This window comes from Budorcas taxicolor, chromosome 5 (genome assembly GCF_023091745.1).
Source record: "Budorcas taxicolor isolate Tak-1 chromosome 5, Takin1.1, whole genome shotgun sequence".
Lineage (NCBI taxonomy): Eukaryota > Metazoa > Chordata > Mammalia > Artiodactyla > Bovidae > Budorcas > Budorcas taxicolor.
The window spans coordinates 48149096-48158218 of NC_068914.1; positions in this window are offsets into that span (position 1 = coordinate 48149096).

Here is a 9123-nt window from a genome sequence, read left to right on the forward strand (position 1 = left end):
AAAGTCTATTAAAATAAACCATTCATTCATCAACTCATTTTTTTTAAAAGTTGTTTTCACACCTGTCTAAAATTCCTCTTTTCATAGAGATTTCAGAATCTTCCTGTCTGACCTTTCTCCTGCCACTCTTTTGGAATTATTATTCCAATTCCATTATAACATTTTCAATCCTTGCTTTGACTTTTGTGTTTTTCCTGTGATGCTTGATACTGCTGATGACTCTATTCTTGAAATTATTATATTTTTATTTTTAATTTATAAATTTAATAAAATTTATATAATATATATATTATATATTTATAATATAATATATATTAATTATATAATGTTAATCATATAATATATGTGAAATATTATATAATATATATTAATTATATAATGTAAGACCAGAAACTATAAGACTCCTAGAGGAGAACATAGGCAAAACACTCTCCGACATAAATCACAGCAGGATCCTCTATGATCCACCTCCCAGAATTCTGGAAATAAAAGCAAAAATAAACAAATGGGATCTAATTAAAATTAAAAGCTTCTGAACAACAAAGGAAACTATAAGCAAGGTGAAAAGACAGCCTTTTGAATGGGAGAAAATAATAGCAAATGAAGCAACTGACAAACAACTAATCTCAAAAATATACAAGCAACTTATGCAGCTCAATTCCAGAAAAATAAACGACCCAATCAAAAAATGGGCCAAAGAACTAAATAGACATTTCTCCAAAGAAGACATATGGATGGCTAACAAACACATGAAAAGATGCTCAACATCACTCATTATTAGAGAAATGCAAATCAAAACCACAATGAGGTACCACTTCACACCAGTCAGAATGTCTGCGATCCAAAAATCTGCAAGCAATAAATGCTGGAGAGGGTGTGGAGAAAAGGGAACCCTCCTACACTGTTGGTGGGAATGCAAACTAGTACAGCCACCATGGAGAACAGTGTGGAGATTCCTTAAAAAACTGGAAATAGAACTGCCTTATGACCCAACAATCCCACTGCTGGGCATACACATCGAGGAAACCAGAATAGAAAGAGACACATGTACCCCAATGTTCATCGCAGCACTGTTTATAATAGCCAGTACATGGAAGCAACCTAGATGTCCATCAGCAGATGAATGGATAAGAAAGCTGTGGTACATATACACAATGGAGTATTACTCAGCCATTAAAAAGAATACATTTGAATCAGTTCTAATGAAATGGATGAAACTGGAGCCGATTATACAGAGTGAAGTAAGCCAGAAAGAAAAGCACCAATACAGTATACTAACACATATATATGGAATATAGAAAGATGGCAATGATGACCCTGTATGCAAGACAACAAAAAAGACACAGATGTGTATAGCGGACTTTTGGACTCAGAGGAAGAGGGAGAGGGTGGGATGATTTGGGAGAATGGCATTGAAACATGTATACTATCATGTAGGAATCGAATCGCCAGTCTATGTCTGATGCAGGATGCGGCATGCTTGGGGCTGGTGCACGGGGATGACCCAGAGGGATGTGGGGAGGGAGGTGGGAGGGGGGTTCATGTTTGGGAGCGCATGTGCGCCCATGGTGGATTCGTGTCGATGTGTGGCGGAACCAATACAGTGCTGTAAAGTAAAATAAAGTAAAAATAAAAATTAAAAAAAATAAACAAATAAAAAAATAATCAAAAAAATAAAATAAAATATGTCTGTTTAAGTCACATCCTTGCTTAAAATATTTCAATATTTTTATCATCTCTAAGACCAAATCTCAGCATAGCATGCAAACCTCTTCCATAGCCATCATTTCCTTCCTGACTCATATATAAGCCCTACACTTTAGACGAATTCATGGTATCAATTGTGGTTCTCCAAGTGAGTCATGATTTTTCATACCTATTGACAAGTTGGTTTTCTCTCTTTGGACAGAAGCTTTCTCCTTCTTCACTAACATTTGAATGCTAATCCGTCATAGATGACTTAGCTCAAATTTTACTTTCTCAACTCCTCTCACAGAATAAGCACTCCTTCAGCTTGCTTCTCTTGAAAAAATTTGCATAACACAGTGTTGAATTTTCTTTTCTTTTCAAAGGGCACTGTCCTTTTTTTTTTTTTTTTAAAGTAGTTTTGATCATGCCTCAAGGTTTTTGGGATTTTAGGCTCCCAACCAGGGATTGAACTTTCACCTTCAGCAATGAAAGCATGAAGTCCTAACGACTAGCCCACTTGTGAAGTCCAGTGATGCACTTTCTAATTACCATTTCAGTACAGATATATTTCCTCTACTATATTTTAAATGAATTATTTAAAAGTAATGAGTGAAGTTGTTCAGTTGTGTCCAACTCTTTCCAATCCCATGGACTGTAACCTACCAGGCTCCTCTGTCCATGGGATTTTCCAGGCAAGAATACTGGAGTGGGTTGACATTTCCTTCTCCAAGAGAACTTCCCAACCCAGGGATTGAACCCATGTCTCCTGCATTGTTGGCAGACGTTTTACCATCTGAGCTACCAGGGAAGTCCAAAGTAATGAGTGCATTCTACTTAATATACACAGAAGATTAGTATCTACCATATAACTGACAAAAATCTTACTTAAAAGACTGAAGCAAGGAATGAAGCCAAGATACAAAAGTTAAAAATTTATAGGCATAGCCAATGCACCAATTTCTTTATGTTAAAGATTTTAATAGTTATACAAGAAAGACATTGCATACTGAGATAAATTGATATATGGTGTCTGAAAATGGGAATTTTTTCCCAAAATTATGATTATAAAATTGACATAAGTCTTTTTAAGTCAACTCTATATTTTGCAAAATTCTAGAGACTTGAGTGTATTAAGAGATTTACTGGCATGAGTAAAAAGGCTTTAAGTTGAAATATGATGGAGAGAGAAAAATATCATGAGAACTATTTAATATTAGACACTATGAAGAAAAATAGGAATAGCAGAGAGTAAATAATATTTGATAAATCTCAGTAATTTTCAGTGAAATCTAACATAGGTTGATGAGAATATAGCAGTCTCATTATAAGATATCTGCCTACTGGTAACACAACATGTAAGTCATTTCAGAATAAAGTGAAGATGTGTGTTCTTGTATTTGTACATATATCTGGGCACCTATAGAAGCTCCTTTTTTTTTTTTTTTTTTTAAATCTAGCAAATCTGGTACAGAATTGGCTGGATGACCTTATAAGAAATTTCTTCTCTCTAAGGAGTATAAATGAAGACTCTATGGACATGAGTTTGAGCAAACTCTGGGAAATAGTGAAGGACTGGGCTGCCTGGTATGTTGCAGTTCATGGGGTTGCAAAGTGTCATACACAATTTAGCAAATGAACAGCAACAACAGCAATAGCACTTGGCATGTTGAATATATTACAACAAATAAGGAAGAAGTAGTCACTAACAGTGAAGAACCTGGAGACAATGACCAAGTCATCTTTGTGCTAGTTATTGAATACAATTCTTGACATCAAATTGTCTAGGGAAGTGATGATGATAGCAAATTGGAACAAACTGTCTTGAGAGAAATATTGATATGATGTCAACTGATGTCAATATTTAAAGTGATTCAAGCTTGCAAGGACTTCCTTGATAGCTCAGTTGGTGAAGAATCCACCTGCAATACAGAAGACCCTGGTTCAATCCCTGGGTCAGGAAGATTCCCTGGAGAAGGGAAAGACTACCCACTCCAGTATCCTGGCCTGGAGAATTCCATGGACTGTACAGTCCATGGGGTCACAAAGAGTCAGACACAACTGAGCACCTTTTAAAAAATATAAAATGTTGCAAGATATAACAACTTCACAATATATTACAACCGATCATAAGGAACAATACAATTTTTTCCATAAAAAATAAAAGAATCTATATCAAATCTCTAAACACTCAGAGGGGATCTTGGACATTAAAAACAAATCATAGAATAAAATTGGGCTTTAATTTTTAGCTATCTAGAAAATAAAATACCTACAAATTTTTTAATGTCTGAAAGCTAAATTTTATTGTAGTGTCCTGGGAGTATACAACCTAGATGTCAGTCATCTGAGTCAGAATATATTGAATGACATGAACATTTTTATCTGCAGTATTTTATATAGGCCCTTGTTGTGCTTTATATTCAGAGGAAAAGTTTGATAATTTTTTTTGAGATCATAACACAAGCTATAACTTGTTTTTGAGAAATGGTAAAAGGAATTTGACATATTTATTGTGGATAAAATATTACTAATAGGAATATTTAGGAACATATAATCCTTTAAAGTCTTTCAATTTCTAAAAATTCAGTTCAGTTCAGTCGCTCAGCAGTGTCCGACTCTGTGCGACCCCATGAATCGCAGCACGCCAGGCCTCCCTGTCCATTACCAACTCCCGGAATTCACTCAGATTGACATCCTTCGAGTCAGTGATGCCATCCAGCCATCTCATCCTCAGTCGTCCCCTTCTCCTCCTGCCCCCAATCCCTCCCAGCATCAGAGTCTTTTCCAATGAGTCAACTCTTCACATGAGGTGGCCAAAGTAGTGGAGTTTCAGCTTTAGCATCATTCCTTCCAAAGAAATCCCAGGGTTGATCTCCTTCAGAATGGACTGGTTGGATCTCCTTGCAATCCAAGGGACTCTGAAGAGTCTTCTCCAACACCACAGTTTAGAAGCATCAATTCTTTGGCACTCAGCCTTCTTCACAGTCCAACTCTTTCACTTAATATTACTTCGGATGATAAAGGAAAAAGAAGAGGCTGATTTCAAAGAGATTTTCTGATAGTCAGTTCTGACAAACCAAGACAGAATGATTTTGGAAAGGGACATATCTCCCACTAGAAACATACAATAAAATGATAAGAACAGATACTACACTTGATCTTAGCCAAATGATAAGAGATTGGTCTCCAAAATTTAGAAAAAGCTTATGATACTTAACAGCATCAAAACAAACAGCCCCTTCAAAAAGTAGGCAGAGACCTGAACACACATTTCTCCAAAGAGGACATGCAGATAGCCAACAGACATAAGAAAGGATGTTCAACATTACTAGTTATCAGAGAAATGCAAATCAAAACTATAATGAGATATCATCTCACATCAGTCAGAATGATTATCATCAGAAAATTCACAAGCAACAAATACTGAAGAGGGTGTGGCAAAAAGGGAACACTCTTACACTGTTGGTGGGAATGTATACTAGTACAGCCACTGTGGAGAACAGCATGCAGGTTCCTTCAAAAGCTAAAAATAGAGCTACCATATGACCCTGTAACCTCACCCCTGGGCATATATCTAGACAAAAACATGAACTGAAATGATACATGCATCCCAATGTTCCTTGCAGCACTGTTTACAATAGCCAAGACATGGAAGCAACCTAAATGTCCATCAACAGCAGAATGGATAAAGAAGATATAGTGCATATATACAATGGAATATTACTCAGCTATTATAAAGAACGAGATAAAGCCATTTGCAGAAATGTGGATGGATCTAGCAAGTGTTACAGAGTGAAGTAAGTCAGACATAAAAGGAGAAACATCATATGACATCCCTTATATGTGGAATCTAAAAAGAAACAATACAAATGAACTTACTTACCAAACAGAAAAAGACTCACAGACTTAGAAAATGGATTTATAGTTGCCAGGGTAAAGAAACAGCTAGGGAATTTGGGAAGATAATGTACACACTGCTGTATTTGAAATGGATAACTAACAAGGACCTATTGTGTATAGCACATGGAACTCTACTCAATGGTGTGTGTCAGCCTGGATGGGAGGGGTTTTGGGGGAAAATGGATGCATGTATATGTATGACTGAGTCCCTTCACTGTCCACTCGAAACTACCACAACATTGTTAACTGCCTATACCCCAATACAAAATAAAAAGTTTAAGTTTGAATAAAAAGATACCTACAATAAGTCTCAGCTATGTCAGAAATGTTGATGAATTCATACAAATAATTTCTTTATTTTTATGACAATTTTTGTCTGTTGATTTTCTATATTTTTATTTTATAATAATTTTTCTTCTTCAGCTAGAATTAAGTTATAAACACTCAAATTTGAAGAGTAAAGTAAGGTTAATTGGGATTTGTAGCATCACAACTCAGAAGTGCCGAGATCGCTCTGTCTGTCCATGCACACTTAACAGATTGCATTGACATTGGGGGAGAAAAACTCCAAGCTTCACTTTTTCCTTATAACCTAGATAATTTATTGTCAGTTGAAAATATAAAGCTGGACATATTTTCACACTGTGTATGTAGGTTCTATTTTACATTTGGGATAACTATTTCAAAATATGGAAATAGAACTGGAAAGATACAACAGTTGCCCTCAAAAAGACAAAGCCATAAATATCAATGTGCTGACATCATTCCTTCTTCCCTCTCTTTCTTGTCATCCATTTCTCTTCAAATATTTATTAGCTTAATTTTACAGGACTCAATTAACCACAGGAATACAAAGAATACTAAGAAAGTTTGCTCCAAATTATAAAAATAAAAACGCTATTATTTAATAATGCCATTATGAAAGCTATAATGTTAGTAATTTGTGATAGAGCCCTATTTTGGAGATATGTAAAGTGCAGATCTAAAGGAGGAAGTGATTGACTCTTTGCAAATATAATGTCTGAGTTGGATTTTGAATTCTTGAATGTTGTTTTAGTTTACCATAGAAATAAGTGACTGAAAAGAATTATAGGAAGAGAGGTTTTCTTCTATAATGGCATGCAAGCATGAGATCAAATGACTCATTGAGAAAACGGCCGATTTGGTACGGCAGAAGATTACAGTGGAAAGAGGATGGACATTGTGAGAAACAAAGCTAGAGCAAGTTCTATAACCTAAAGGAGTAGTTTGCCTTACAAAATGTATGAGTTCTGCAGTTGATAGCAACTCATCAAAGGGCTTCAGGGAAACAGAAATATCTTGGGAAGATTTGTTACTCAGAAGACTCTAACATACAAGTAATTGGTAATGGATGGTGATGGAGGGCAGGAATAGACTTAAAACTCTTTTTTAATAGTGCAGATGCAAGGTGATAACATTCAGATCTAGAGCAGTGCAAGGGAGAGCAGACAGATCCAGCATATTGCTCAGTGTTGATAGAATTTCATAGTCTTTTGGAAGTTGTGGGTGAATGAGATTTAGAGATTGTTTTGGCTAATTTCAAATATTTTCCATGGTAGTTATTAATCAAGATGGAAAATGTTAGATTTGGATCTGGTTTTGAAGGATGAATGGGATTATGCTGATAATGTAGGGTGACTAATACTTAGCAATTTAATAATAAAAATGGAAATGTCTATAGTTGCTGAAAGGACCTTTCATATGTCAGATTTTTAAGAATCATCGCATTCTCCAATTTTTTCCTTCATAATTCTTTCTCAGACTATTTTTCAATATTCAATATATTTTTCAATATCATTGGACACAGTCCAATGTCTTGATTAACAGGTCAGAAACAGTATTTGCCTCTTTTACTACCTTAATTATACAGTTTCAGAAATGTTTGATTTTTAAATAATATTTCTGTGATGTTATATGTTTCTTTCCTCTTTTTGTTATATTAATCTATCTCTTTGTAAATGGAAACTAATATCTGTTACTAGAAAAGGTTAATAAAACATATAAGATAGGATACTTCTTCAATCGGCTGTTTCAGAATCATTGTTACTGCTTAAAATACATATTCATAGGTCCCTTCCCCAAAATCCAATAGCAGCTTTTGTCCTCGTTTTTTTTTTTTTTTTAACTTATCTCTCCTTCACATATCCTGTTTCAATCACTGATCTTCTTGCTATTCCTCATGACTACTGCACAAGGCTCTTATTTAGTAATTTTGTTTACATTATCCCCCAAGTTATTTGTAAGACTTTCACCTCAAGGAGGCCTACCTGGTAAACTATTTAAGTTGAAATACCTCCCATTCCCTCTGATCTGATTTTTTTTGTAATATTATTTTATACTTTATATCATCTTTTCAATTGTATTTATTTATTATCCCTATTTATCATTAGAATATATATTCTATAAATATATACACTTATAATTTTTTTCTCTTTTGTTGTGTGATATATTTCAGGTGCCAGGAACACTGCCTGTCATAAGTAATGCTCAATGAATTAATTTACTGAATGAAAATCTTTGCAGTTGGAAACCAAGAAACTTTACTATTGAAAATCACGAACTCCTGACCTAAAGAGCAGCCTATGGATTTAAACAATAATACTTTTTAACAGAAAATAGAAAATTATTCTGGCCAGGAAATATATTGAACCATCTTGTTATGTTAGTTAAATGATCTCTTTTGTCCTGGAAAAAGAAAGGTTTGTCTTTTAACAGGCATAAAGCTATCTAATCTTATGCTGTTTCATGGATAGAAGAGATTACAGTTCAGTTTTTATTAAAATTAGTTAAACTTTTAATTTTTGTCTTAAGCAGATATGACACCTCAACTCAAGAAGAGATGATATGATGGCTTACTTGCTATTTTTATATTTATTTTTTCTGACCCTCTCAGTACTTAAAATTTGACTGCAAACTATAAATGGAGTTCTATCTTATCCACCAGAGAAGGCAATGGCACCCCACTCCAGTACTCTTGCCTAGCAAATCCCATGAATGGAGGAGCCTGGTAGGCTGCAGTCCATGGGGTCGCTAGCAGTCGGATACGACTGAGTGACTTCACTTTCACTTTCACTTTCATGCACTGGAGAAGGAAATGGCAACCCACTCCAGTGTTCTTGCCTGGAGAATCCCAGGGACGGGGGAGCCTGGTGGGCTGCCGTCTACAGGTTCGCACAGAGTCGGACATGACTGAAGTGACTTAGCAGCAGCAGCAGCATCTTATCCACAGAATTACAACTCTTGGGTCTTCAGTGCAACTTGTAAAAACAGTTTCCTCCTGTGTATTTTGTCTCCCATGATACTATTTCTGATACTAAGTAAGAAGAGCAGTAGGATTTAGCAAGTCAGGCAACTGAAAAATCAAGTTTAATATAATGAACAAAAATGAATACTTTAACCTATGTGATGACAAAATGGCTAAAGTATGTTAACAAGTCAGATTAGAGATTGTAGATTTACTAAATCTTATAGAAATTGTTTTGAGGCATGTAGCCAAACTTATAGTAGATAGAG